Source organism: Hoplias malabaricus, chromosome 7, assembly GCF_029633855.1.
Source record: "Hoplias malabaricus isolate fHopMal1 chromosome 7, fHopMal1.hap1, whole genome shotgun sequence".
Classification (NCBI taxonomy): domain Eukaryota; kingdom Metazoa; phylum Chordata; class Actinopteri; order Characiformes; family Erythrinidae; genus Hoplias; species Hoplias malabaricus.
In genome coordinates this window covers 4,064,500-4,086,931 of record NC_089806.1, presented here as the reverse complement: position 1 = coordinate 4,086,931, position 22,432 = coordinate 4,064,500, and the positions used below count along the sequence as shown (strand labels likewise).

At 55.9% G+C, this 22,432-nt stretch overlaps 59 non-coding genes across 59 annotated transcripts; all 59 read left to right on the top strand.

Moving 5' to 3' along the window:
* The first annotated feature begins 545 nt into the window (after nucleotides 1–545).
* On the top strand, nucleotides 546–617 carry trnae-uuc (transfer RNA glutamic acid (anticodon UUC)). Its single transcript has one exon. It is a non-coding gene; the product is annotated as a tRNA-Glu (tRNA).
* A 186-nt stretch (nucleotides 618–803) lies between these two features.
* On the top strand, nucleotides 804–876 carry trnar-acg (transfer RNA arginine (anticodon ACG)). Its single transcript has one exon. It is a non-coding gene; the product is annotated as a tRNA-Arg (tRNA).
* A 172-nt stretch (nucleotides 877–1,048) lies between these two features.
* Nucleotides 1,049–1,121, top strand: trnam-cau (transfer RNA methionine (anticodon CAU)). Its single transcript has one exon. It is a non-coding gene; the product is annotated as a tRNA-Met (tRNA).
* A 365-nt stretch (nucleotides 1,122–1,486) lies between these two features.
* trnah-gug (transfer RNA histidin (anticodon GUG)) lies at nucleotides 1,487–1,558 on the top strand. Its single transcript has one exon. It is a non-coding gene; the product is annotated as a tRNA-His (tRNA).
* A 365-nt stretch (nucleotides 1,559–1,923) lies between these two features.
* trnae-uuc (transfer RNA glutamic acid (anticodon UUC)) lies at nucleotides 1,924–1,995 on the top strand. The gene has a single exon. It is a non-coding gene; the product is annotated as a tRNA-Glu (tRNA).
* A 186-nt stretch (nucleotides 1,996–2,181) lies between these two features.
* On the top strand, nucleotides 2,182–2,254 carry trnar-acg (transfer RNA arginine (anticodon ACG)). Its single transcript has one exon. It is a non-coding gene; the product is annotated as a tRNA-Arg (tRNA).
* A 172-nt stretch (nucleotides 2,255–2,426) lies between these two features.
* On the top strand, nucleotides 2,427–2,499 carry trnam-cau (transfer RNA methionine (anticodon CAU)). Its single transcript has one exon. It is a non-coding gene; the product is annotated as a tRNA-Met (tRNA).
* An 802-nt stretch (nucleotides 2,500–3,301) lies between these two features.
* Nucleotides 3,302–3,373, top strand: trnae-uuc (transfer RNA glutamic acid (anticodon UUC)). The gene has a single exon. It is a non-coding gene; the product is annotated as a tRNA-Glu (tRNA).
* Nucleotides 3,374–3,559: 186 nt separating this feature from the next.
* trnar-acg (transfer RNA arginine (anticodon ACG)) lies at nucleotides 3,560–3,632 on the top strand. Its single transcript has one exon. It is a non-coding gene; the product is annotated as a tRNA-Arg (tRNA).
* A 172-nt stretch (nucleotides 3,633–3,804) lies between these two features.
* On the top strand, nucleotides 3,805–3,877 carry trnam-cau (transfer RNA methionine (anticodon CAU)). The gene has a single exon. It is a non-coding gene; the product is annotated as a tRNA-Met (tRNA).
* An 802-nt stretch (nucleotides 3,878–4,679) lies between these two features.
* trnae-uuc (transfer RNA glutamic acid (anticodon UUC)) lies at nucleotides 4,680–4,751 on the top strand. Its single transcript has one exon. It is a non-coding gene; the product is annotated as a tRNA-Glu (tRNA).
* A 186-nt stretch (nucleotides 4,752–4,937) lies between these two features.
* trnar-acg (transfer RNA arginine (anticodon ACG)) lies at nucleotides 4,938–5,010 on the top strand. The gene has a single exon. It is a non-coding gene; the product is annotated as a tRNA-Arg (tRNA).
* Nucleotides 5,011–5,182: 172 nt separating this feature from the next.
* Nucleotides 5,183–5,255, top strand: trnam-cau (transfer RNA methionine (anticodon CAU)). The gene has a single exon. It is a non-coding gene; the product is annotated as a tRNA-Met (tRNA).
* An 802-nt stretch (nucleotides 5,256–6,057) lies between these two features.
* Nucleotides 6,058–6,129, top strand: trnae-uuc (transfer RNA glutamic acid (anticodon UUC)). The gene has a single exon. It is a non-coding gene; the product is annotated as a tRNA-Glu (tRNA).
* A 186-nt stretch (nucleotides 6,130–6,315) lies between these two features.
* Nucleotides 6,316–6,388, top strand: trnar-acg (transfer RNA arginine (anticodon ACG)). The gene has a single exon. It is a non-coding gene; the product is annotated as a tRNA-Arg (tRNA).
* Nucleotides 6,389–6,560: 172 nt separating this feature from the next.
* Nucleotides 6,561–6,633, top strand: trnam-cau (transfer RNA methionine (anticodon CAU)). The gene has a single exon. It is a non-coding gene; the product is annotated as a tRNA-Met (tRNA).
* Nucleotides 6,634–7,435: 802 nt separating this feature from the next.
* Nucleotides 7,436–7,507, top strand: trnae-uuc (transfer RNA glutamic acid (anticodon UUC)). The gene has a single exon. It is a non-coding gene; the product is annotated as a tRNA-Glu (tRNA).
* A 186-nt stretch (nucleotides 7,508–7,693) lies between these two features.
* trnar-acg (transfer RNA arginine (anticodon ACG)) lies at nucleotides 7,694–7,766 on the top strand. Its single transcript has one exon. It is a non-coding gene; the product is annotated as a tRNA-Arg (tRNA).
* A 172-nt stretch (nucleotides 7,767–7,938) lies between these two features.
* On the top strand, nucleotides 7,939–8,011 carry trnam-cau (transfer RNA methionine (anticodon CAU)). Its single transcript has one exon. It is a non-coding gene; the product is annotated as a tRNA-Met (tRNA).
* An 802-nt stretch (nucleotides 8,012–8,813) lies between these two features.
* Nucleotides 8,814–8,885, top strand: trnae-uuc (transfer RNA glutamic acid (anticodon UUC)). Its single transcript has one exon. It is a non-coding gene; the product is annotated as a tRNA-Glu (tRNA).
* Nucleotides 8,886–9,071: 186 nt separating this feature from the next.
* On the top strand, nucleotides 9,072–9,144 carry trnar-acg (transfer RNA arginine (anticodon ACG)). The gene has a single exon. It is a non-coding gene; the product is annotated as a tRNA-Arg (tRNA).
* Nucleotides 9,145–9,316: 172 nt separating this feature from the next.
* On the top strand, nucleotides 9,317–9,389 carry trnam-cau (transfer RNA methionine (anticodon CAU)). Its single transcript has one exon. It is a non-coding gene; the product is annotated as a tRNA-Met (tRNA).
* A 365-nt stretch (nucleotides 9,390–9,754) lies between these two features.
* Nucleotides 9,755–9,826, top strand: trnah-gug (transfer RNA histidin (anticodon GUG)). The gene has a single exon. It is a non-coding gene; the product is annotated as a tRNA-His (tRNA).
* Nucleotides 9,827–10,191: 365 nt separating this feature from the next.
* On the top strand, nucleotides 10,192–10,263 carry trnae-uuc (transfer RNA glutamic acid (anticodon UUC)). The gene has a single exon. It is a non-coding gene; the product is annotated as a tRNA-Glu (tRNA).
* A 186-nt stretch (nucleotides 10,264–10,449) lies between these two features.
* Nucleotides 10,450–10,522, top strand: trnar-acg (transfer RNA arginine (anticodon ACG)). Its single transcript has one exon. It is a non-coding gene; the product is annotated as a tRNA-Arg (tRNA).
* Nucleotides 10,523–10,694: 172 nt separating this feature from the next.
* On the top strand, nucleotides 10,695–10,767 carry trnam-cau (transfer RNA methionine (anticodon CAU)). The gene has a single exon. It is a non-coding gene; the product is annotated as a tRNA-Met (tRNA).
* A 365-nt stretch (nucleotides 10,768–11,132) lies between these two features.
* On the top strand, nucleotides 11,133–11,204 carry trnah-gug (transfer RNA histidin (anticodon GUG)). Its single transcript has one exon. It is a non-coding gene; the product is annotated as a tRNA-His (tRNA).
* Nucleotides 11,205–11,569: 365 nt separating this feature from the next.
* Nucleotides 11,570–11,641, top strand: trnae-uuc (transfer RNA glutamic acid (anticodon UUC)). Its single transcript has one exon. It is a non-coding gene; the product is annotated as a tRNA-Glu (tRNA).
* A 186-nt stretch (nucleotides 11,642–11,827) lies between these two features.
* Nucleotides 11,828–11,900, top strand: trnar-acg (transfer RNA arginine (anticodon ACG)). The gene has a single exon. It is a non-coding gene; the product is annotated as a tRNA-Arg (tRNA).
* A 172-nt stretch (nucleotides 11,901–12,072) lies between these two features.
* Nucleotides 12,073–12,145, top strand: trnam-cau (transfer RNA methionine (anticodon CAU)). Its single transcript has one exon. It is a non-coding gene; the product is annotated as a tRNA-Met (tRNA).
* Nucleotides 12,146–12,510: 365 nt separating this feature from the next.
* Nucleotides 12,511–12,582, top strand: trnah-gug (transfer RNA histidin (anticodon GUG)). Its single transcript has one exon. It is a non-coding gene; the product is annotated as a tRNA-His (tRNA).
* Nucleotides 12,583–12,947: 365 nt separating this feature from the next.
* trnae-uuc (transfer RNA glutamic acid (anticodon UUC)) lies at nucleotides 12,948–13,019 on the top strand. The gene has a single exon. It is a non-coding gene; the product is annotated as a tRNA-Glu (tRNA).
* A 186-nt stretch (nucleotides 13,020–13,205) lies between these two features.
* On the top strand, nucleotides 13,206–13,278 carry trnar-acg (transfer RNA arginine (anticodon ACG)). The gene has a single exon. It is a non-coding gene; the product is annotated as a tRNA-Arg (tRNA).
* Nucleotides 13,279–13,450: 172 nt separating this feature from the next.
* trnam-cau (transfer RNA methionine (anticodon CAU)) lies at nucleotides 13,451–13,523 on the top strand. Its single transcript has one exon. It is a non-coding gene; the product is annotated as a tRNA-Met (tRNA).
* A 365-nt stretch (nucleotides 13,524–13,888) lies between these two features.
* On the top strand, nucleotides 13,889–13,960 carry trnah-gug (transfer RNA histidin (anticodon GUG)). Its single transcript has one exon. It is a non-coding gene; the product is annotated as a tRNA-His (tRNA).
* A 365-nt stretch (nucleotides 13,961–14,325) lies between these two features.
* trnae-uuc (transfer RNA glutamic acid (anticodon UUC)) lies at nucleotides 14,326–14,397 on the top strand. Its single transcript has one exon. It is a non-coding gene; the product is annotated as a tRNA-Glu (tRNA).
* Nucleotides 14,398–14,583: 186 nt separating this feature from the next.
* On the top strand, nucleotides 14,584–14,656 carry trnar-acg (transfer RNA arginine (anticodon ACG)). The gene has a single exon. It is a non-coding gene; the product is annotated as a tRNA-Arg (tRNA).
* Nucleotides 14,657–14,828: 172 nt separating this feature from the next.
* trnam-cau (transfer RNA methionine (anticodon CAU)) lies at nucleotides 14,829–14,901 on the top strand. The gene has a single exon. It is a non-coding gene; the product is annotated as a tRNA-Met (tRNA).
* Nucleotides 14,902–15,266: 365 nt separating this feature from the next.
* On the top strand, nucleotides 15,267–15,338 carry trnah-gug (transfer RNA histidin (anticodon GUG)). The gene has a single exon. It is a non-coding gene; the product is annotated as a tRNA-His (tRNA).
* Nucleotides 15,339–15,703: 365 nt separating this feature from the next.
* On the top strand, nucleotides 15,704–15,775 carry trnae-uuc (transfer RNA glutamic acid (anticodon UUC)). Its single transcript has one exon. It is a non-coding gene; the product is annotated as a tRNA-Glu (tRNA).
* A 186-nt stretch (nucleotides 15,776–15,961) lies between these two features.
* On the top strand, nucleotides 15,962–16,034 carry trnar-acg (transfer RNA arginine (anticodon ACG)). The gene has a single exon. It is a non-coding gene; the product is annotated as a tRNA-Arg (tRNA).
* Nucleotides 16,035–16,206: 172 nt separating this feature from the next.
* On the top strand, nucleotides 16,207–16,279 carry trnam-cau (transfer RNA methionine (anticodon CAU)). The gene has a single exon. It is a non-coding gene; the product is annotated as a tRNA-Met (tRNA).
* Nucleotides 16,280–16,644: 365 nt separating this feature from the next.
* trnah-gug (transfer RNA histidin (anticodon GUG)) lies at nucleotides 16,645–16,716 on the top strand. The gene has a single exon. It is a non-coding gene; the product is annotated as a tRNA-His (tRNA).
* A 365-nt stretch (nucleotides 16,717–17,081) lies between these two features.
* On the top strand, nucleotides 17,082–17,153 carry trnae-uuc (transfer RNA glutamic acid (anticodon UUC)). Its single transcript has one exon. It is a non-coding gene; the product is annotated as a tRNA-Glu (tRNA).
* A 186-nt stretch (nucleotides 17,154–17,339) lies between these two features.
* Nucleotides 17,340–17,412, top strand: trnar-acg (transfer RNA arginine (anticodon ACG)). Its single transcript has one exon. It is a non-coding gene; the product is annotated as a tRNA-Arg (tRNA).
* Nucleotides 17,413–17,584: 172 nt separating this feature from the next.
* trnam-cau (transfer RNA methionine (anticodon CAU)) lies at nucleotides 17,585–17,657 on the top strand. Its single transcript has one exon. It is a non-coding gene; the product is annotated as a tRNA-Met (tRNA).
* A 365-nt stretch (nucleotides 17,658–18,022) lies between these two features.
* On the top strand, nucleotides 18,023–18,094 carry trnah-gug (transfer RNA histidin (anticodon GUG)). Its single transcript has one exon. It is a non-coding gene; the product is annotated as a tRNA-His (tRNA).
* A 365-nt stretch (nucleotides 18,095–18,459) lies between these two features.
* Nucleotides 18,460–18,531, top strand: trnae-uuc (transfer RNA glutamic acid (anticodon UUC)). Its single transcript has one exon. It is a non-coding gene; the product is annotated as a tRNA-Glu (tRNA).
* A 186-nt stretch (nucleotides 18,532–18,717) lies between these two features.
* trnar-acg (transfer RNA arginine (anticodon ACG)) lies at nucleotides 18,718–18,790 on the top strand. The gene has a single exon. It is a non-coding gene; the product is annotated as a tRNA-Arg (tRNA).
* Nucleotides 18,791–18,962: 172 nt separating this feature from the next.
* Nucleotides 18,963–19,035, top strand: trnam-cau (transfer RNA methionine (anticodon CAU)). The gene has a single exon. It is a non-coding gene; the product is annotated as a tRNA-Met (tRNA).
* Nucleotides 19,036–19,400: 365 nt separating this feature from the next.
* trnah-gug (transfer RNA histidin (anticodon GUG)) lies at nucleotides 19,401–19,472 on the top strand. Its single transcript has one exon. It is a non-coding gene; the product is annotated as a tRNA-His (tRNA).
* Nucleotides 19,473–19,837: 365 nt separating this feature from the next.
* Nucleotides 19,838–19,909, top strand: trnae-uuc (transfer RNA glutamic acid (anticodon UUC)). The gene has a single exon. It is a non-coding gene; the product is annotated as a tRNA-Glu (tRNA).
* A 186-nt stretch (nucleotides 19,910–20,095) lies between these two features.
* Nucleotides 20,096–20,168, top strand: trnar-acg (transfer RNA arginine (anticodon ACG)). Its single transcript has one exon. It is a non-coding gene; the product is annotated as a tRNA-Arg (tRNA).
* A 172-nt stretch (nucleotides 20,169–20,340) lies between these two features.
* Nucleotides 20,341–20,413, top strand: trnam-cau (transfer RNA methionine (anticodon CAU)). Its single transcript has one exon. It is a non-coding gene; the product is annotated as a tRNA-Met (tRNA).
* A 365-nt stretch (nucleotides 20,414–20,778) lies between these two features.
* trnah-gug (transfer RNA histidin (anticodon GUG)) lies at nucleotides 20,779–20,850 on the top strand. The gene has a single exon. It is a non-coding gene; the product is annotated as a tRNA-His (tRNA).
* A 365-nt stretch (nucleotides 20,851–21,215) lies between these two features.
* trnae-uuc (transfer RNA glutamic acid (anticodon UUC)) lies at nucleotides 21,216–21,287 on the top strand. The gene has a single exon. It is a non-coding gene; the product is annotated as a tRNA-Glu (tRNA).
* A 186-nt stretch (nucleotides 21,288–21,473) lies between these two features.
* On the top strand, nucleotides 21,474–21,546 carry trnar-acg (transfer RNA arginine (anticodon ACG)). Its single transcript has one exon. It is a non-coding gene; the product is annotated as a tRNA-Arg (tRNA).
* A 172-nt stretch (nucleotides 21,547–21,718) lies between these two features.
* trnam-cau (transfer RNA methionine (anticodon CAU)) lies at nucleotides 21,719–21,791 on the top strand. Its single transcript has one exon. It is a non-coding gene; the product is annotated as a tRNA-Met (tRNA).
* Nucleotides 21,792–22,156: 365 nt separating this feature from the next.
* Nucleotides 22,157–22,228, top strand: trnah-gug (transfer RNA histidin (anticodon GUG)). Its single transcript has one exon. It is a non-coding gene; the product is annotated as a tRNA-His (tRNA).
* Nucleotides 22,229–22,432: the final 204 nt, after the last annotated feature.

Here is a 22,432-nt window from a genome sequence, read left to right as displayed (position 1 = left end):
GGGAAGGGAAGAGCGTTCTGTCTGTTTGCCAAGGAAATGCCTTCTTGTCAGCAGGGAAGCATTCCACCAAGGAAGGGAGGAGGCCGGGTGCGGCTTGAGCGGTGGCGCGCCGTGATCGTATAGTGTTTAGTACTCTGCGTTGTGGCCGCAGCAACCCCGGTTCGAATCCGGGTCACGGCAGGCTCTCGCTGCGAGCGGGTAGTGCTCGCCTTCGGGACCAGCAGCCGCTCTTTTGTGCGGCTGGCAGGCCTGGCCTTCATCCAAAGCCCTCTTGCAGACATAGAGTGGGCCAGCCAGCGCTGCAAATGGAAATGCACCTGTCTTATGGAGCGGAGAGCTCAAGGATGTTTTCTGTCCACGCGCAGGATTAGGACTCCTTGGACGCTGGGCCTGGCAAGAGGCACTCAAGCAGTTTTCGCATCCGCCTGTTCCATCAGGATGAAGGGTGCAAAGCTCCAGTTGGCCTCAGGAGGACAGCAGGGAGAGACGGGAGAAGAAGAAGGTAACAAATTGGTCATGGTGGCCAGCCGAGGGCAGTGCAAGCTTCCCATATGGTCTAGCGGTTAGGATTCCTGGTTTTCACCCAGGGGGCCCGGGTTCGACTCCTGGTATGGGAATGGACTTAAGCTTTGAGCGAAGTGTTCCGAGCCTGTACAGAAGCGGGGTTGGTGCTTTTGCAGCGCGGCTTGGACGTCACGTACAGACAAAGTTTTAGGAGGCGCTCTGCTTCTCCCTCCCCAAGTGAGGCGTGGCCGTTGTCTCCCTTACGTAAAGCAAATGCCACGCGGAGAGACCAGAGCAAGGGGCCAGTGGCGCAATGGATAACGCGTCTGACTACGGATCAGAAGATTCTAGGTTCGACTCCTGGCTGGCTCGCACTTTTTGCTTTGTGCGTTTGGTGGTTGATAAGCACTTTAGCGCTTGTGAAGTCAGGGTGCAAAGAAAGTGTGGAACCTGTAAAGAACAGTCCTGAAATGCGGGCGTTGGCGAAAACCTGAGACAGGCAACTGACAACGGGCTGACTTTGGAGAATCTCAGCTCCTTGGTGGCCTCGTTAGCGCAGTAGGTAGCGCGTCAGTCTCATAATCTGAAGGTCGTGAGTTCGATCCTCACACGGGGCAGCGCTGTTTTTAAATACTAGTAGGGTGCCGTTCAGCTCACGCCATCTTTCCTTTTGCTGCTACGCGCCCCTTAAGCTAATCTCTAAACCACCCTGCCACCACGTGCAAATCATGAGTTCCCTGCACATCTGTTCTGATTTGGAATACGAGCCGCGGTGGCGGTAAATTCCCAGTGCCACGGAAGACTCGCGTCTTGGTAGATGGTTACGGCGCACCGTCATGGCTGCCGTTTGATGTGAAATGCCAAGTCCACAAAGGGGAAGGGAAGAGCGTTCTGTCTGTTTGCCAAGGAAATGCCTTCTTGTCAGCAGGGAAGCATTCCACCAAGGAAGGGAGGAGGCCGGGTGCGGCTTGAGCGGTGGCGCGCCGTGATCGTATAGTGGTTAGTACTCTGCGTTGTGGCCGCAGCAACCCCGGTTCGAATCCGGGTCACGGCAGGCTCTCGCTGCGAGCGGGTAGTGCTCGCCTTCGGGACCAGCAGCAGCTCTTTTGTGCGGCTGGCAGGCCTGGCCTTCATCCAAAGCCCTCTTGCAGACATAGAGTGGGCCAGCCAGCGCTGCAAATGGAAATGCACCTGTCTTATGGAGCGGAGAGCTCAAGGATGTTTTCTGTCCACGCGCAGGATTAGGACTCCTTGGACGCTGGGCCTGGCAAGAGGCACTCAAGCAGTTTTCGCATCCGCCTGTTCCATCAGGATGAAGGGTGCAAAGCTCCAGTTGGCCTCAGGAGGACAGCAGGGAGAGACGGGAGAAGAAGAAGGTAACAAATTGGTCATGGTGGCCAGCCAAGGGCAGTGCAAGCTTCCCATATGGTCTAGCGGTTAGGATTCCTGGTTTTCATCCAGGCGGCCCGGGTTCGACTCCCGGTATGGGAATGGACTTAAGCTTTGAGCGAAGTGTTCCGAGCCTGTACAGAAGCGGGGTTGGTGCTTTTGCAGCGCGGCTTGGACGTCACGTACAGACAAAGTTTAAGGAGGCGCTCTGCTTCTCCCTCCCCAAGTGAGGCGTGGCCGTTGTCTCCCTTACGTAAAGCAAATGCCACGCGGAGAGACCAGAGCAAGGGGCCAGTGGCGCAATGGATAACGCGTCTGACTACGGATCAGAAGATTCTAGGTTCGACTCCTGGCTGGCTCGCACTTTTTGCTTTGTGCGTTTGGTGGTTGATAAGCACTTTAGCGCTTGTGAAGTCAGGGTGCAAAGAAAGTGTGGAACCTGTATAGAACAGTCCTGAAATGCGGGCGTTGGCGAAAACCTGAGACAGGCAACTGACAACGGGCTGACTTTGGAGAATCTCAGCTCCTTGGTGGCCTCGTTAGCGCAGTAGGTAGCGCGTCAGTCTCATAATCTGAAGGTCGTGAGTTCGATCCTCACACGGGGCAGCGCCGTTTTTAAATACTAGTAGGGTGCCGTTCAGCTCACGCCATCTTTCCTTTTGCTGCTACGCGCCCCTTAAGCTAATCTCTAAACCACCCTGCCACCACGTGCAAATCATGAGTTCCCTGCACATCTGTTCTGATTTGGAATACGAGCCGCGGTGGCGGTAAATTCCCAGTGCCACGGAAGACTCGCGTCTTGGTAGATGGTTACGGCGCACCGTCATGGCTGCCGTTTGATGTGAAATGCCAAGTCCACAAAGGGGAAGGGAAGAGCGTTCTGTCTGTTTGCCAAGGAAATGCCTTCTTGTCAGCAGGGAAGCATTCCACCAAGGAAGGGAGGAGGCCGGGTGCGGCTTGAGCGGTGGCGCGCCGTGATCGTATAGTGTTTAGTACTCTGCGTTGTGGCCGCAGCAACCCCGGTTCGAATCCGGGTCACGGCAGGCTCTCGCTGCGAGCGGGTAGTGCTCGCCTTCGGGACCAGCAGCCGCTCTTTTGTGCGGCTGGCAGGCCTGGCCTTCATCCAAAGCCCTCTTGCAGACATAGAGTGGGCCAGCCAGCGCTGCAAATGGAAATGCACCTGTCTTATGGAGCGGAGAGCTCAAGGATGTTTTCTGTCCACGCGCAGGATTAGGACTCCTTGGACGCTGGGCCTGGCAAGAGGCACTCAAGCAGTTTTCGCATCCGCCTGTTCCATCAGGATGAAGGGTGCAAAGCTCCAGTTGGCCTCAGGAGGACAGCAGGGAGAGACGGGAGAAGAAGAAGGTAACAAATTGGTCATGGTGGCCAGCCGAGGGCAGTGCAAGCTTCCCATATGGTCTAGCGGTTAGGATTCCTGGTTTTCACCCAGGGGGCCCGGGTTCGACTCCTGGTATGGGAATGGACTTAAGCTTTGAGCGAAGTGTTCCGAGCCTGTACAGAAGCGGGGTTGGTGCTTTTGCAGCGCGGCTTGGACGTCACGTACAGACAAAGTTTTAGGAGGCGCTCTGCTTCTCCCTCCCCAAGTGAGGCGTGGCCGTTGTCTCCCTTACGTAAAGCAAATGCCACGCGGAGAGACCAGAGCAAGGGGCCAGTGGCGCAATGGATAACGCGTCTGACTACGGATCAGAAGATTCTAGGTTCGACTCCTGGCTGGCTCGCACTTTTTGCTTTGTGCGTTTGGTGGTTGATAAGCACTTTAGCGCTTGTGAAGTCAGGGTGCAAAGAAAGTGTGGAACCTGTAAAGAACAGTCCTGAAATGCGGGCGTTGGCGAAAACCTGAGACAGGCAACTGACAACGGGCTGACTTTGGAGAATCTCAGCTCCTTGGTGGCCTCGTTAGCGCAGTAGGTAGCGCGTCAGTCTCATAATCTGAAGGTCGTGAGTTCGATCCTCACACGGGGCAGCGCCGTTTTTAAATACTAGTAGGGTGCCGTTCAGCTCACGCCATCTTTCCTTTTGCTGCTACGCGCCCCTTAAGCTAATCTCTAAACCACCCTGCCACCACGTGCAAATCATGAGTTCCCTGCACATCTGTTCTGATTTGGAATACGAGCTGCGGTGGCGGTAAATTCCCAGTGCCACGGAAGACTCGCGTCTTGGTAGATGGTTACGGCGCACCGTCATGGCTGCCGTTTGATGTGAAATGCCAAGTCCACAAAGGGGAAGGGAAGAGCGTTCTGTCTGTTTGCCAAGGAAATGCCTTCTTGTCAGCAGGGAAGCATTCCACCAAGGAAGGGAGGAGGCCGGGTGTGGCTTGAGCGGTGGCGCGCCGTGATCGTTTAGTGGTTAGTACTCTGCGTTGTGGCCGCAGCAACCCCGGTTCGAATCCGGGTCACGGCAGGCTCTCGCTGCGAGCGGGTAGTGCTCGCCTTCGGGACCAGCAGCTGCTCTTTTGTGCGGCTGGCAGGCCTGGCCTTCATCCAAAGCCCTCTTGCAGACATAGAGTGGGCCAGCCAGCGCTGCAAATGGAAATGCACCTGTCTTATGGAGCGGAGAGCTCAAGGATGTTTTCTGTCCACGCGCAGGATTAGGACTCCTTGGACGCTGGGCCTGGCAAGAGGCACTCAAGCAGTTTTCGCATCCGCCTGTTCCATCAGGATGAAGGGTGCAAAGCTCCAGTTGGCCTCAGGAGGACAGCAGGGAGAGACGGGAGAAGAAGAAGGTAACAAATTGGTCATGGTGGCCAGCCGAGGGCAGTGCAAGCTTCCCATATGGTCTAGCGGTTAGGATTCCTGGTTTTCACCCAGGCGGCCCGGGTTCGACTCCCGGTATGGGAATGGACTTAAGCTTTGAGCGAAGTGTTCCGAGCCTGTACAGAAGCGGGGTTGGTGCTTTTGCAGCGCGGCTTGGACGTCACGTACAGACAAAGTTTTAGGAGGCGCTCTGCTTCTCCCTCCCCAAGTGAGGCGTGGCCGTTGTCTCCCTTACGTAAAGCAAATGCCACGCGGAGAGACCAGAGCAAGGGGCCAGTGGCGCAATGGATAACGCGTCTGACTACGGATCAGAAGATTCTAGGTTCGACTCCTGGCTGGCTCGCACTTTTTGCTTTGTGCGTTTGGTGGTTGATAAGCACTTTAGCGCTTGTGAAGTCAGGGTGCAAAGAAAGTGTGGAACCTGTAAAGAACAGTCCTGAAATGCGGGCGTTGGCGAAAACCTGAGACAGGCAACTGACAACGGGCTGACTTTGGAGAATCTCAGCTCCTTGGTGGCCTCGTTAGCGCAGTAGGTAGCGCGTCAGTCTCATAATCTGAAGGTCGTGAGTTCGATCCTCACACGGGGCAGCGCCGTTTTTAAATACTAGTAGGGTGCCGTTCAGCTCACGCCATCTTTCCTTTTGCTGCTACGCGCCCCTTAAGCTAATCTCTAAACCACCCTGCCACCACGTGCAAATCATGAGTTCCCTGCACATCTGTTCTGATTTGGAATACGAGCCGCGGTGGCGGTAAATTCCCAGTGCCACGGAAGACTCGCGTCTTGGTAGATGGTTACGGCGCACCGTCATGGCTGCCGTTTGATGTGAAATGCCAAGTCCACAAAGGGGAAGGGAAGAGCGTTCTGTCTGTTTGCCAAGGAAATGCCTTCTTGTCAGCAGGGAAGCATTCCACCAAGGAAGGGAGGAGGCCGGGTGCGGCTTGAGCGGTGGCGCGCCGTGATCGTATAGTGTTTAGTACTCTGCGTTGTGGCCGCAGCAACCCCGGTTCGAATCCGGGTCACGGCAGGCTCTCGCTGCGAGCGGGTAGTGCTCGCCTTCGGGACCAGCAGCCGCTCTTTTGTGCGGCTGGCAGGCCTGGCCTTCATCCAAAGCCCTCTTGCAGACATAGAGTGGGCCAGCCAGCGCTGCAAATGGAAATGCACCTGTCTTATGGAGCGGAGAGCTCAAGGATGTTTTCTGTCCACGCGCAGGATTAGGACTCCTTGGACGCTGGGCCTGGCAAGAGGCACTCAAGCAGTTTTCGCATCCGCCTGTTCCATCAGGATGAAGGGTGCAAAGCTCCAGTTGGCCTCAGGAGGACAGCAGGGAGAGACGGGAGAAGAAGAAGGTAACAAATTGGTCATGGTGGCCAGCCAAGGGCAGTGCAAGCTTCCCATATGGTCTAGCGGTTAGGATTCCTGGTTTTCACCCAGGGGGCCCGGGTTCGACTCCTGGTATGGGAATGGACTTAAGCTTTGAGCGAAGTGTTCCGAGCCTGTACAGAAGCGGGGTTGGTGCTTTTGCAGCGCGGCTTGGACGTCACGTACAGACAAAGTTTTAGGAGGCGCTCTGCTTCTCCCTCCCCAAGTGAGGCGTGGCCGTTGTCTCCCTTACGTAAAGCAAATGCCACGCGGAGAGACCAGAGCAAGGGGCCAGTGGCGCAATGGATAACGCGTCTGACTACGGATCAGAAGATTCTAGGTTCGACTCCTGGCTGGCTCGCACTTTTTGCTTTGTGCGTTTGGTGGTTGATAAGCACTTTAGCGCTTGTGAAGTCAGGGTGCAAAGAAAGTGTGGAACCTGTAAAGAACAGTCCTGAAATGCGGGCGTTGGCGAAAACCTGAGACAGGCAACTGACAACGGGCTGACTTTGGAGAATCTCAGCTCCTTGGTGGCCTCGTTAGCGCAGTAGGTAGCGCGTCAGTCTCATAATCTGAAGGTCGTGAGTTCGATCCTCACACGGGGCAGCGCCGTTTTTAAATACTAGTAGGGTGCCGTTCAGCTCACGCCATCTTTCCTTTTGCTGCTACGCGCCCCTTAAGCTAATCTCTAAACCACCCTGCCACCACGTGCAAATCATGAGTTCCCTGCACATCTGTTCTGATTTGGAATACGAGCCGCGGTGGCGGTAAATTCCCAGTGCCACGGAAGACTCGCGTCTTGGTAGATGGTTACGGCGCACCGTCATGGCTGCCGTTTGATGTGAAATGCCAAGTCCACAAAGGGGAAGGGAAGAGCGTTCTGTCTGTTTGCCAAGGAAATGCCTTCTTGTCAGCAGGGAAGCATTCCACCAAGGAAGGGAGGAGGCCGGGTGCGGCTTGAGCGGTGGCGCGCCGTGATCGTATAGTGTTTAGTACTCTGCGTTGTGGCCGCAGCAACCCCGGTTCGAATCCGGGTCACGGCAGGCTCTCGCTGCGAGCGGGTAGTGCTCGCCTTCGGGACCAGCAGCCGCTCTTTTGTGCGGCTGGCAGGCCTGGCCTTCATCCAAAGCCCTCTTGCAGACATAGAGTGGGCCAGCCAGCGCTGCAAATGGAAATGCACCTGTCTTATGGAGCGGAGAGCTCAAGGATGTTTTCTGTCCACGCGCAGGATTAGGACTCCTTGGACGCTGGGCCTGGCAAGAGGCAATCAAGCAGTTTTCGCATCCGCCTGTTCCATCAGGATGAAGGGTGCAAAGCTCCAGTTGGCCTCAGGAGGACAGCAGGGAGAGACGGGAGAAGAAGAAGGTAACAAATTGGTCATGGTGGCCAGCCAAGGGCAGTGCAAGCTTCCCATATGGTCTAGCGGTTAGGATTCCTGGTTTTCACCCAGGGGGCCCGGGTTCGACTCCTGGTATGGGAATGGACTTAAGCTTTGAGCGAAGTGTTCCGAGCCTGTACAGAAGCGGGGTTGGTGCTTTTGCAGCGCGGCTTGGACGTCACGTACAGACAAAGTTTTAGGAGGCGCTCTGCTTCTCCCTCCCCAAGTGAGGCGTGGCCGTTGTCTCCCTTACGTAAAGCAAATGCCACGCGGAGAGACCAGAGCAAGGGGCCAGTGGCGCAATGGATAACGCGTCTGACTACGGATCAGAAGATTCTAGGTTCGACTCCTGGCTGGCTCGCACTTTTTGCTTTGTGCGTTTGGTGGTTGATAAGCACTTTAGCGCTTGTGAAGTCAGGGTGCAAAGAAAGTGTGGAACCTGTAAAGAACAGTCCTGAAATGCGGGCGTTGGCGAAAACCTGAGACAGGCAACTGACAACGGGCTGACTTTGGAGAATCTCAGCTCCTTGGTGGCCTCGTTAGCGCAGTAGGTAGCGCGTCAGTCTCATAATCTGAAGGTCGTGAGTTCGATCCTCACACGGGGCAGCGCCGTTTTTAAATACTAGTAGGGTGCCGTTCAGCTCACGCCATCTTTCCTTTTGCTGCTACGCGCCCCTTAAGCTAATCTCTAAACCACCCTGCCACCACGTGCAAATCATGAGTTCCCTGCACATCTGTTCTGATTTGGAATACGAGCCGCGGTGGCGGTAAATTCCCAGTGCCACGGAAGACTCGCGTCTTGGTAGATGGTTACGGCGCACCGTCATGGCTGCCGTTTGATGTGAAATGCCAAGTCCACAAAGGGGAAGGGAAGAGCGTTCTGTCTGTTTGCCAAGGAAATGCCTTCTTGTCAGCAGGGAAGCATTCCACCAAGGAAGGGAGGAGGCCGGGTGCGGCTTGAGCGGTGGCGCGCCGTGATCGTATAGTGTTTAGTACTCTGCGTTGTGGCCGCAGCAACCCCGGTTCGAGTCCGGGTCACAGCAGGCTCTCGCTGCGAGCGGGTAGTGCTCGCCTTCGGGACCAGCAGCCGCTCTTTTGTGCGGCTGGCAGGCCTGGCCTTCATCCAAAGCCCTCTTGCAGACATAGAGTGGGCCAGCCAGCGCTGCAAATGGAAATGCACCTGTCTTATGGAGCGGAGAGCTCAAGGATGTTTTCTGTCCACGCGCAGGATTAGGACTCCTTGGACGCTGGGCCTGGCAAGAGGCACTCAAGCAGTTTTCGCATCCGCCTGTTCCATCAGGATGAAGGGTGCAAAGCTCCAGTTGGCCTCAGGAGGACAGCAGGGAGAGACGGGAGAAGAAGAAGGTAACAAATTGGTCATGGTGGCCAGCCGAGGGCAGTGCTAGCTTCCCATATGGTCTAGCGGTTAGGATTCCTGGTTTTCACCCAGGCGGCCCGGGTTCGACTCCCGGTATGGGAATGGACTTAAGCTTTGAGCGAAGTGTTCCGAGCCTGTACAGAAGCGGGGTTGGTGCTTTTGCAGCGCGGCTTGGACGTCACGTACAGACAAAGTTTTAGGAGGCGCTCTGCTTCTCCCTCCCCAAGTGAGGCGTGGCCGTTGTCTCCCTTACGTAAAGCAAATGCCACGCGGAGAGACCAGAGCAAGGGGCCAGTGGCGCAATGGATAACGCGTCTGACTACGGATCAGAAGATTCTAGGTTCGACTCCTGGCTGGCTCGCACTTTTTGCTTTGTGCGTTTGGTGGTTGATAAGCACTTTAGCGCTTGTGAAGTCAGGGTGCAAAGAAAGTGTGGAACCTGTAAAGAACAGTCCTGAAATGCGGGCGTTGGCGAAAACCTGAGACAGGCAACTGACAACGGGCTGACTTTGGAGAATCTCAGCTCCTTGGTGGCCTCGTTAGCGCAGTAGGTAGCGCGTCAGTCTCATAATCTGAAGGTCGTGAGTTCGATCCTCACACGGGGCAGCGCCGTTTTTAAATACTAGTAGGGTGCCGTTCAGCTCACGCCATCTTTCCTTTTGCTGCTACGCGCCCCTTAAGCTAATCTCTAAACCACCCTGCCACCACGTGCAAATCATGAGTTCCCTGCACATCTGTTCTGATTTGGAATACGAGCCGCGGTGGCGGTAAATTCCCAGTGCCACGGAAGACTCGCGTCTTGGTAGATGGTTACGGCGCACCGTCATGGCTGCCGTTTGATGTGAAATGCCAAGTCCACAAAGGGGAAGGGAAGAGCGTTCTGTCTGTTTGCCAAGGAAATGCCTTCTTGTCAGCAGGGAAGCATTCCACCAAGGAAGGGAGGAGGCCGGGTGCGGCTTGAGCGGTGGCGCGCCGTGATCGTATAGTGGTTAGTACTCTGCGTTGTGGCCGCAGCAACCCCGGTTCGAATCCGGGTCACGGCAGGCTCTCGCTGCGAGCGGGTAGTGCTCGCCTTCGGGACCAGCAGCCGCTCTTTTGTGCGGCTGGCAGGCCTGGCCTTCATCCAAAGCCCTCTTGCAGACATAGAGTGGGCCAGCCAGCGCTGCAAATGGAAATGCACCTGTCTTATGGAGCGGAGAGCTCAAGGATGTTTTCTGTCCACGCGCAGGATTAGGACTCCTTGGACGCTGGGCCTGGCAAGAGGCACTCAAGCAGTTTTCGCATCCGCCTGTTCCATCAGGATGAAGGGTGCAAAGCTCCAGTTGGCCTCAGGAGGACAGCAGGGAGAGACGGGAGAAGAAGAAGGTAACAAATTGGTCATGGTGGCCAGCCGAGGGCAGTGCAAGCTTCCCATATGGTCTAGCGGTCAGGATTCCTGGTTTTCACCCAGGCGGCCCGGGTTCGACTCCCGGTATGGGAATGGACTTAAGCTTTGAGCGAAGTGTTCCGAGCCTGTACAGAAGCGGGGTTGGTGCTTTTGCAGCGCGGCTTGGACGTCACGTACAGACAAAGTTTTAGGAGGCGCTCTGCTTCTCCCTCCCCAAGTGAGGCGTGGCCGTTGTCTCCCTTACGTAAAGCAAATGCCACGCGGAGAGACCAGAGCAAGGGGCCAGTGGCGCAATGGATAACGCGTCTGACTACGGATCAGAAGATTCTAGGTTCGACTCCTGGCTGGCTCGCACTTTTTGCTTTGTGCGTTTGGTGGTTGATAAGCACTTTAGCGCTTGTGAAGTCAGGGTGCAAAGAAAGTGTGGAACCTGTAAAGAACAGTCCTGAAATGCGGGCGTTGGCGAAAACCTGAGACAGGCAACTGACAACGGGCTGACTTTGGAGAATCTCAGCTCCTTGGTGGCCTCGTTAGCGCAGTAGGTAGCGCGTCAGTCTCATAATCTGAAGGTCGTGAGTTCGATCCTCACACGGGGCAGCGCCGTTTTTAAATACTAGTAGGGTGCCGTTCAGCTCACGCCATCTTTCCTTTTGCTGCTACGCGCCCCTTAAGCTAATCTCTAAACCACCCTGCCACCACGTGCAAATCATGAGTTCCCTGCACATCTGTTCTGATTTGGAATACGAGCCGCGGTGGCGGTAAATTCCCAGTGCCACGGAAGACTCGCGTCTTGGTAGATGGTTACGGCGCACCGTCATGGCTGCCGTTTGATGTGAAATGCCAAGTCCACAAAGGGGAAGGGAAGAGCGTTCTGTCTGTTTGCCAAGGAAATGCCTTCTTGTCAGCAGGGAAGCATTCCACCAAGGAAGGGAGGAGGCCGGGTGCGGCTTGAGCGGTGGCGCGCCGTGATCGTATAGTGGTTAGTACTCTGCGTTGTGGCCGCAGCAACCCCGGTTCGAATCCGGGTCACGGCAGGCTCTCGCTGCGAGCGGGTAGTGCTCGCCTTCGGGACCAGCAGCCGCTCTTTTGTGCGGCTGGCAGGCCTGGCCTTCATCCAAAGCCCTCTTGCAGACATAGAGTGGGCCAGCCAGCGCTGCAAATGGAAATGCACCTGTCTTATGGAGCGGAGAGCTCAAGGATGTTTTCTGTCCACGCGCAGGATTAGGACTCCTTGGACGCTGGGCCTGGCAAGAGGCACTCAAGCAGTTTTCGCATCCGCCTGTTCCATCAGGATGAAGGGTGCAAAGCTCCAGTTGGCCTCAGGAGGACAGCAGGGAGAGACGGGAGAAGAAGAAGGTAACAAATTGGTCATGGTGGCCAGCCGAGGGCAGTGCAAGCTTCCCATATGGTCTAGCGGTCAGGATTCCTGGTTTTCACCCAGGCGGCCCGGGTTCGACTCCCGGTATGGGAATGGACTTAAGCTTTGAGCGAAGTGTTCCGAGCCTGTACAGAAGCGGGGTTGGTGCTTTTGCAGCGCGGCTTGGACGTCACGTACAGACAAAGTTTTAGGAGGCGCTCTGCTTCTCCCTCCCCAAGTGAGGCGTGGCCGTTGTCTCCCTTACGTAAAGCAAATGCCACGCGGAGAGACCAGAGCAAGGGGCCAGTGGCGCAATGGATAACGCGTCTGACTACGGATCAGAAGATTCTAGGTTCGACTCCTGGCTGGCTCGCACTTTTTGCTTTGTGCGTTTGGTGGTTGATAAGCACTTTAGCGCTTGTGAAGTCAGGGTGCAAAGAAAGTGTGGAACCTGTAAAGAACAGTCCTGAAATGCGGGCGTTGGCGAAAACCTGAGACAGGCAACTGACAACGGGCTGACTTTGGAGAATCTCAGCTCCTTGGTGGCCTCGTTAGCGCAGTAGGTAGCGCGTCAGTCTCATAATCTGAAGGTCGTGAGTTCGATCCTCACACGGGGCAGCGCCGTTTTTAAATACTAGTAGGGTGCCGTTCAGCTCACGCCATCTTTCCTTTTGCTGCTACGCGCCCCTTAAGCTAATCTCTAAACCACCCTGCCACCACGTGCAAATCATGAGTTCCCTGCACATCTGTTCTGATTTGGAATACGAGCCGCGGTGGCGGTAAATTCCCAGTGCCACGGAAGACTCGCGTCTTGGTAGATGGTTACGGCGCACCGTCATGGCTGCCGTTTGATGTGAAATGCCAAGTCCGCAAAGGGGAAGGGAAGAGCGTTCTGTCTGTTTGCCAAGGAAATGCCTTCTTGTCAGCAGGGAAGCATTCCACCAAGGAAGGGAGGAGGCCAGGTGCGGCTTGAGCGGTGGCGCGCCGTGATCGTATAGTGGTTAGTACTCTGCGTTGTGGCCGCAGCAACCCCGGTTCGAATCCGGGTCACGGCAGGCTCTCCCTGCGAGCGGGTAGTGCTCGCCTTCGGGACCAGCAGCCCCTCTTTTGTGCGGCTGGCAGGCCTGGCCTTCATCCAAAGCCCTCTTGCAGACATAGAGTGGGCCAGCCAGCGCTGCAAATGGAAATGCACCTGTCTTATGGAGCGGAGAGCTCAAGGATGTTTTCTGTCCACGCGCAGGATTAGGACTCCTTGGACGCTGGGCCTGGCAAGAGGCACTCAAGCAGTTTTCGCATCCGCCTGTTCCATCAGGATGAAGGGTGCAAAGCTCCAGTTGGCCTCAGGAGGACAGCAGGGAGAGACGGGAGAAGAAGAAGGTAACAAATTGGTCATGGTGGCCAGCCGAGGGCAGTGCAAGCTTCCCATATGGTCTAGCGGTCAGGATTCCTGGTTTTCACCCAGGCGGCCCGGGTTCGACTCCCGGTATGGGAATGGACTTAAGCTTTGAGCGAAGTGTTCCGAGCCTGTACAGAAGCGGGGTTGGTGCTTTTGCAGCGCGGCTTGGACGTCACGTACAGACAAAGTTTTAGGAGGCGCTCTGCTTCTCCCTCCCCAAGTGAGGCGTGGCCGTTGTCTCCCTTACGTAAAGCAAATGCCACGCGGAGAGACCAGAGCAAGGGGCCAGTGGCGCAATGGATAACGCGTCTGACTACGGATCAGAAGATTCTAGGTTCGACTCCTGGCTGGCTCGCACTTTTTGCTTTGTGCGTTTGGTGGTTGATAAGCACTTTAGCGCTTGTGAAGTCAGGGTGCAAAGAAAGTGTGGAACCTGTAAAGAACAGTCCTGAAATGCGGGCGTTGGCGAAAACCTGAGACAGGCAACTGACAACGGGCTGACTTTGGAGAATCTCAGCTCCTTGGTGGCCTCGTTAGCGCAGTAGGTAGCGCGTCAGTCTCATAATCTGAAGGTCGTGAGTTCGATCCTCACACGGGGCAGCGCCGTTTTTAAATACTAGTAGGGTGCCGTTCAGCTCACGCCATCTTTCCTTTTGCTGCTACGCGCCCCTTAAGCTAATCTCTAAACCACCCTGCCACCACGTGCAAATCATGAGTTCCCTGCACATCTGTTCTGATTTGGAATACGAGCCGCGGTGGCGGTAAATTCCCAGTGCCACGGAAGACTCGCGTCTTGGTAGATGGTTACGGCGCACCGTCATGGCTGCCGTTTGATGTGAAATGCCAAGTCCGCAAAGGGGAAGGGAAGAGCGTTCTGTCTGTTTGCCAAGGAAATGCCTTCTTGTCAGCAGGGAAGCATTCCACCAAGGAAGGGAGGAGGCCAGGTGCGGCTTGAGCGGTGGCGCGCCGTGATCGTATAGTGGTTAGTACTCTGCGTTGTGGCCGCAGCAACCCCGGTTTGAATCCGGGTCACGGCAGGCTCTCCCTGCGAGCGGGTAGTGCTCGCCTTCGGGACCAGCAGCCCCTCTTTTGTGCGGCTGGCAGGCCTGGCCTTCATCCAAAGCCCTCTTGCAGACATAGAGTGGGCCAGCCAGCGCTGCAAATGGAAATGCACCTGTCTTATGGAGCGGAGAGCTCAAGGATGTTTTCTGTCCACGCGCAGGATTAGGACTCCTTGGACGCTGGGCCTGGCAAGAGGCACTCAAGCAGTTTTCGCATCCGCCTGTTCCATCAGGATGAAGGGTGCAAAGCTCCAGTTGGCCTCAGGAGGACAGCAGGGAGAGACGGGAGAAGAAGAAGGTAACAAATTGGTCATGGTGGCCAGCCGAGGGCAGTGCAAGCTTCCCATATGGTCTAGCGGTCAGGATTCCTGGTTTTCACCCAGGCGGCCCGGGTTCGACTCCCGGTATGGGAATGGACTTAAGCTTTGAGCGAAGTGTTCCGAGCCTGTACAGAAGCGGGGTTGGTGCTTTTGCAGCGCGGCTTGGACGTCACGTACAGACAAAGTTTTAGGAGGCGCTCTGCTTCTCCCTCCCCAAGTGAGGCGTGGCCGTTGTCTCCCTTACGTAAAGCAAATGCCACGCGGAGAGACCAGAGCAAGGGGCCAGTGGCGCAATGGATAACGCGTCTGACTACGGATCAGAAGATTCTAGGTTCGACTCCTGGCTGGCTCGCACTTTTTGCTTTGTGCGTTTGGTGGTTGATAAGCACTTTAGCGCTTGTGAAGTCAGGGTGCAAAGAAAGTGTGGAACCTGTAAAGAACAGTCCTGAAATGCGGGCGTTGGCGAAAACCTGAGACAGGCAACTGACAACGGGCTGACTTTGGAGAATCTCAGCTCCTTGGTGGCCTCGTTAGCGCAGTAGGTAGCGCGTCAGTCTCATAATCTGAAGGTCGTGAGTTCGATCCTCACACGGGGCAGCGCCGTTTTTAAATACTAGTAGGGTGCCGTTCAGCTCACGCCATCTTTCCTTTTGCTGCTACGCGCCCCTTAAGCTAATCTCTAAACCACCCTGCCACCACGTGCAAATCATGAGTTCCCTGCACATCTGTTCTGATTTGGAATACGAGCCGCGGTGGCGGTAAATTCCCAGTGCCACGGAAGACTCGCGTCTTGGTAGATGGTTACGGCGCACCGTCATGGCTGCCGTTTGATGTGAAATGCCAAGTCCGCAAAGGGGAAGGGAAGAGCGTTCTGTCTGTTTGCCAAGGAAATGCCTTCTTGTCAGCAGGGAAGCATTCCACCAAGGAAGGGAGGAGGCCGGGTGCGGCTTGAGCGGTGGCGCGCCGTGATCGTATAGTGGTTAGTACTCTGCGTTGTGGCCGCAGCAACCCCGGTTCGAATCCGGGTCACGGCAGGCTCTCCCTGCGAGCGGGTAGTGCTCGCCTTCGGGACCAGCAGCCGCTCTTTTGTGCGGCTGGCAGGCCTGGCCTTCATCCAAAGCCCTCTTGCAGACATAGAGTGGGCCAGCCAGCGCTGCAAATGGAAATGCACCTGTCTTATGGAGCGGAGAGCTCAAGGATGTTTTCTGTCCACGCGCAGGATTAGGACTCCTTGGACGCTGGGCCTGGCAAGAGGCACTCAAGCAGTTTTCGCATCCGCCTGTTCCATCAGGATGAAGGGTGCAAAGCTCCAGTTGGCCTCAGGAGGACAGCAGGGAGAGACGGGAGAAGAAGAAGGTAACAAATTGGTCATGGTGGCTAGCCGAGGGCAGTGCAAGCTTCCCATATGGTCTAGCGGTCAGGATTCCTGGTTTTCACCCAGGCGGCCCGGGTTCGACTCCCGGTATGGGAATGGACTTAAGCTTTGAGCGAAGTGTTCCGAGCCTGTACAGAAGCGGGGTTGGTGCTTTTGCAGCGCGGCTTGGACGTCACGTACAGACAAAGTTTTAGGAGGCGCTCTGCTTCTCCCTCCCCAAGTGAGGCGTGGCCGTTGTCTCCCTTACGTAAAGCAAATGCCACGCGGAGAGACCAGAGCAAGGGGCCAGTGGCGCAATGGATAACGCGTCTGACTACGGATCAGAAGATTCTAGGTTCGACTCCTGGCTGGCTCGCACTTTTTGCTTTGTGCGTTTGGTGGTTGATAAGCACTTTAGCGCTTGTGAAGTCAGGGTGCAAAGAAAGTGTGGAACCTGTAAAGAACAGTCCTGAAATGCGGGCGTTGGCGAAAACCTGAGACAGGCAACTGACAACGGGCTGACTTTGGAGAATCTCAGCTCCTTGGTGGCCTCGTTAGCGCAGTAGGTAGCGCGTCAGTCTCATAATCTGAAGGTCGTGAGTTCGATCCTCACACGGGGCAGCGCCGTTTTTAAATACTAGTAGGGTGCCGTTCAGCTCACGCCATCTTTCCTTTTGCTGCTACGCGCCCCTTAAGCTAATCTCTAAACCACCCTGCCACCACGTGCAAATCATGAGTTCCCTGCACATCTGTTCTGATTTGGAATACGAGCCGCGGTGGCGGTAAATTCCCAGTGCCACGGAAGACTCGCGTCTTGGTAGATGGTTACGGCGCACCGTCATGGCTGCCGTTTGATGTGAAATGCCAAGTCCACAAAGGGGAAGGGAAGAGCGTTCTGTCTGTTTGCCAAGGAAATGCCTTCTTGTCAGCAGGGAAGCATTCCACCAAGGAAGGGAGGAGGCCGGGTGCGGCTTGAGCGGTGGCGCGCCGTGATCGTATAGTGGTTAGTACTCTGCGTTGTGGCCGCAGCAACCCCGGTTCGAATCCGGGTCACGGCAGGCTCTCGCTGCGAGCGGGTAGTGCTCGCCTTCGGGACCAGCAGCCGCTCTTTTGTGCGGCTGGCAGGCCTGGCCTTCATCCAAAGCCCTCTTGCAGACATAGAGTGGGCCAGCCAGCGCTGCAAATGGAAATGCACCTGTCTTATGGAGCGGAGAGCTCAAGGATGTTTTCTGTCCACGCGCAGGATTAGGACTCCTTGGACGCTGGGCCTGGCAAGAGGCACTCAAGCAGTTTTCGCATCCGCCTGTTCCATCAGGATGAAGGGTGCAAAGCTCCAGTTGGCCTCAGGAGGACAGCAGGGAGAGACGGGAGAAGAAGAAGGTAACAAATTGGTCATGGTGGCCAGCCGAGGGCAGTGCAAGCTTCCCATATGGTCTAGCGGTCAGGATTCCTGGTTTTCACCCAGGCGGCCCGGGTTCGACTCCCGGTATGGGAATGGACTTAAGCTTTGAGCGAAGTGTTCCGAGCCTGTACAGAAGCGGGGTTGGTGCTTTTGCAGCGCGGCTTGGACGTCACGTACAGACAAAGTTTTAGGAGGCGCTCTGCTTCTCCCTCCCCAAGTGAGGCGTGGCCGTTGTCTCCCTTACGTAAAGCAAATGCCACGCGGAGAGACCAGAGCAAGGGGCCAGTGGCGCAATGGATAACGCGTCTGACTACGGATCAGAAGATTCTAGGTTCGACTCCTGGCTGGCTCGCACTTTTTGCTTTGTGCGTTTGGTGGTTGATAAGCACTTTAGCGCTTGTGAAGTCAGGGTGCAAAGAAAGTGTGGAACCTGTAAAGAACAGTCCTGAAATGCGGGCGTTGGCGAAAACCTGAGACAGGCAACTGACAACGGGCTGACTTTGGAGAATCTCAGCTCCTTGGTGGCCTCGTTAGCGCAGTAGGTAGCGCGTCAGTCTCATAATCTGAAGGTCGTGAGTTCGATCCTCACACGGGGCAGCGCCGTTTTTAAATACTAGTAGGGTGCCGTTCAGCTCACGCCATCTTTCCTTTTGCTGCTACGCGCCCCTTAAGCTAATCTCTAAACCACCCTGCCACCACGTGCAAATCATGAGTTCCCTGCACATCTGTTCTGATTTGGAATACGAGCCGCGGTGGCGGTAAATTCCCAGTGCCACGGAAGACTCGCGTCTTGGTAGATGGTTACGGCGCACCGTCATGGCTGCCGTTTGATGTGAAATGCCAAGTCCACAAAGGGGAAGGGAAGAGCGTTCTGTCTGTTTGCCAAGGAAATGCCTTCTTGTCAGCAGGGAAGCATTCCACCAAGGAAGGGAGGAGGCCGGGTGCGGCTTGAGCGGTGGCGCGCCGTGATCGTATAGTGGTTAGTACTCTGCGTTGTGGCCGCAGCAACCCCGGTTCGAATCCGGGTCACGGCAGGCTCTCGCTGCGAGCGGGTAGTGCTCGCCTTCGGGACCAGCAGCCGCTCTTTTGTGCGGCTGGCAGGCCTGGCCTTCATCCAAAGCCCTCTTGCAGACATAGAGTGGGCCAGCCAGCGCTGCAAATGGAAATGCACCTGTCTTATGGAGCGGAGAGCTCAAGGATGTTTTCTGTCCACGCGCAGGATTAGGACTCCTTGGACGCTGGGCCTGGCAAGAGGCACTCAAGCAGTTTTCGCATCCGCCTGTTCCATCAGGATGAAGGGTGCAAAGCTCCAGTTGGCCTCAGGAGGACAGCAGGGAGAGACGGGAGAAGAAGAAGGTAACAAATTGGTCATGGTGGCCAGCCGAGGGCAGTGCAAGCTTCCCATATGGTCTAGCGGTCAGGATTCCTGGTTTTCACCCAGGCGGCCCGGGTTCGACTCCCGGTATGGGAATGGACTTAAGCTTTGAGCGAAGTGTTCCGAGCCTGTACAGAAGCGGGGTTGGTGCTTTTGCAGCGCGGCTTGGACGTCACGTACAGACAAAGTTTTAGGAGGCGCTCTGCTTCTCCCTCCCCAAGTGAGGCGTGGCCGTTGTCTCCCTTACGTAAAGCAAATGCCACGCGGAGAGACCAGAGCAAGGGGCCAGTGGCGCAATGGATAACGCGTCTGACTACGGATCAGAAGATTCTAGGTTCGACTCCTGGCTGGCTCGCACTTTTTGCTTTGTGCGTTTGGTGGTTGATAAGCACTTTAGCGCTTGTGAAGTCAGGGTGCAAAGAAAGTGTGGAACCTGTAAAGAACAGTCCTGAAATGCGGGCGTTGGCGAAAACCTGAGACAGGCAACTGACAACGGGCTGACTTTGGAGAATCTCAGCTCCTTGGTGGCCTCGTTAGCGCAGTAGGTAGCGCGTCAGTCTCATAATCTGAAGGTCGTGAGTTCGATCCTCACACGGGGCAGCGCCGTTTTTAAATACTAGTAGGGTGCCGTTCAGCTCACGCCATCTTTCCTTTTGCTGCTACGCGCCCCTTAAGCTAATCTCTAAACCACCCTGCCACCACGTGCAAATCATGAGTTCCCTGCACATCTGTTCTGATTTGGAATACGAGCCGCGGTGGCGGTAAATTCCCAGTGCCACGGAAGACTCGCGTCTTGGTAGATGGTTACGGCGCACCGTCATGGCTGCCGTTTGATGTGAAATGCCAAGTCCGCAAAGGGGAAGGGAAGAGCGTTCTGTCTGTTTGCCAAGGAAATGCCTTCTTGTCAGCAGGGAAGCATTCCACCAAGGAAGGGAGGAGGCCGGGTGCGGCTTGAGCGGTGGCGCGCCGTGATCGTATAGTGGTTAGTACTCTGCGTTGTGGCCGCAGCAACCCCGGTTCGAATCCGGGTCACGGCAGGCTCTCCCTGCGAGCGGGTAGTGCTCGCCTTCGGGACCAGCAGCCCCTCTTTTGTGCGGCTGGCAGGCCTGGCCTTCATCCAAAGCCCTCTTGCAGACATAGAGTGGGCCAGCCAGCGCTGCAAATGGAAATGCACCTGTCTTATGGAGCGGAGAGCTCAAGGATGTTTTCTGTCCACGCGCAGGATTAGGACTCCTTGGACGCTGGGCCTGGCAAGAGGCACTCAAGCAGTTTTCGCATCCGCCTGTTCCATCAGGATGAAGGGTGCAAAGCTCCAGTTGGCCTCAGGAGGACAGCAGGGAGAGACGGGAGAAGAAGAAGGTAACAAATTGGTCATGGTGGCTAGCCGAGGGCAGTGCAAGCTTCCCATATGGTCTAGCGGTCAGGATTCCTGGTTTTCACCCAGGCGGCCCGGGTTCGACTCCCGGTATGGGAATGGACTTAAGCTTTGAGCGAAGTGTTCCGAGCCTGTACAGAAGCGGGGTTGGTGCTTTTGCAGCGCGGCTTGGACGTCACGTACAGACAAAGTTTTAGGAGGCGCTCTGCTTCTCCCTCCCCAAGTGAGGCGTGGCCGTTGTCTCCCTTACGTAAAGCAAATGCCACGCGGAGAGACCAGAGCAAGGGGCCAGTGGCGCAATGGATAACGCGTCTGACTACGGATCAGAAGATTCTAGGTTCGACTCCTGGCTGGCTCGCACTTTTTGCTTTGTGCGTTTGGTGGTTGATAAGCACTTTAGCGCTTGTGAAGTCAGGGTGCAAAGAAAGTGTGGAACCTGTAAAGAACAGTCCTGAAATGCGGGCGTAGGCGAAAACCTGAGACAGGCAACTGACAACGGGCTGACTTTGGAGAATCTCAGCTCCTTGGTGGCCTCGTTAGCGCAGTAGGTAGCGCGTCAGTCTCATAATCTGAAGGTCGTGAGTTCGATCCTCACACGGGGCAGCGCCGTTTTTAAATACTAGTAGGGTGCCGTTCAGCTCACGCCATCTTTCCTTTTGCTGCTACGCGCCCCTTAAGCTAATCTCTAAACCACCCTGCCACCACGTGCAAATCATGAGTTCCCTGCACATCTGTTCTGATTTGGAATACGAGCCGCGGTGGCGGTAAATTCCCAGTGCCACGGAAGACTCGCGTCTTGGTAGATGGTTACGGCGCACCGTCATGGCTGCCGTTTGATGTGAAATGCCAAGTCCGCAAAGGGGAAGGGAAGAGCGTTCTGTCTGTTTGCCAAGGAAATGCCTTCTTGTCAGCAGGGAAGCATTCCACCAAGGAAGGGAGGAGGCCGGGTGCGGCTTGAGCGGTGGCGCGCCGTGATCGTATAGTGGTTAGTACTCTGCGTTGTGGCCGCAGCAACCCCGGTTCGAATCCGGGTCACGGCAGGCTCTCGCTGCGAGCGGGTAGTGCTCGCCTTCGGGACCAGCAGCCGCTCTTTTGTGCGGCTGGCAGGCCTGGCCTTCATCCAAAGCCCTCTTGCAGACATAGAGTGGGCCAGCCAGCGCTGCAAATGGAAATGCACCTGTCTTATGGAGCGGAGAGCTCAAGGATGTTTTCTGTCCACGCGCAGGATTAGGACTCCTTGGACGCTGGGCCTGGCAAGAGGCACTCAAGCAGTTTTCGCATCCGCCTGTTCCATCAGGATGAAGGGTGCAAAGCTCCAGTTGGCCTCAGGAGGACAGCAGGGAGAGACGGGAGAAGAAGAAGGTAACAAATTGGTCATGGTGGCCAGCCGAGGGCAGTGCAAGCTTCCCATATGGTCTAGCGGTCAGGATTCCTGGTTTTCACCCAGGCGGCCCGGGTTCGACTCCCGGTATGGGAATGGACTTAAGCTTTGAGCGAAGTGTTCCGAGCCTGTACAGAAGCGGGGTTGGTGCTTTTGCAGCGCGGCTTGGACGTCACGTACAGACAAAGTTTTAGGAGGCGCTCTGCTTCTCCCTCCCCAAGTGAGGCGTGGCCGTTGTCTCCCTTACGTAAAGCAAATGCCACGCGGAGAGACCAGAGCAAGGGGCCAGTGGCGCAATGGATAACGCGTCTGACTACGGATCAGAAGATTCTAGGTTCGACTCCTGGCTGGCTCGCACTTTTTGCTTTGTGCGTTTGGTGGTTGATAAGCACTTTAGCGCTTGTGAAGTCAGGGTGCAAAGAAAGTGTGGAACCTGTAAAGAACAGTCCTGAAATGCGGGCGTTGGCGAAAACCTGAGACAGGCAACTGACAACGGGCTGACTTTGGAGAATCTCAGCTCCTTGGTGGCCTCGTTAGCGCAGTAGGTAGCGCGTCAGTCTCATAATCTGAAGGTCGTGAGTTCGATCCTCACACGGGGCAGCGCCGTTTTTAAATACTAGTAGGGTGCCGTTCAGCTCACGCCATCTTTCCTTTTGCTGCTACGCGCCCCTTAAGCTAATCTCTAAACCACCCTGCCACCACGTGCAAATCATGAGTTCCCTGCACATCTGTTCTGATTTGGAATACGAGCCGCGGTGGCGGTAAATTCCCAGTGCCACGGAAGACTCGCGTCTTGGTAGATGGTTACGGCGCACCGTCATGGCTGCCGTTTGATGTGAAATGCCAAGTCCACAAAGGGGAAGGGAAGAGCGTTCTGTCTGTTTGCCAAGGAAATGCCTTCTTGTCAGCAGGGAAGCATTCCACCAAGGAAGGGAGGAGGCCGGGTGCGGCTTGAGCGGTGGCGCGCCGTGATCGTATAGTGGTTAGTACTCTGCGTTGTGGCCGCAGCAACCCCGGTTCGAATCCGGGTCACGGCAGGCTCTCGCTGCGAGCGGGTAGTGCTCGCCTTCGGGACCAGCAGCCGCTCTTTTGTGCGGCTGGCAGGCCTGGCCTTCATCCAAAGCCCTCTTGCAGACATAGAGTGGGCCAGCCAGCGCTGCAAATGGAAATGCACCTGTCTTATGGAGCGGAGAGCTCAAGGATGTTTTCTGTCCACGCGCAGGATTAGGACTCCTTGGACG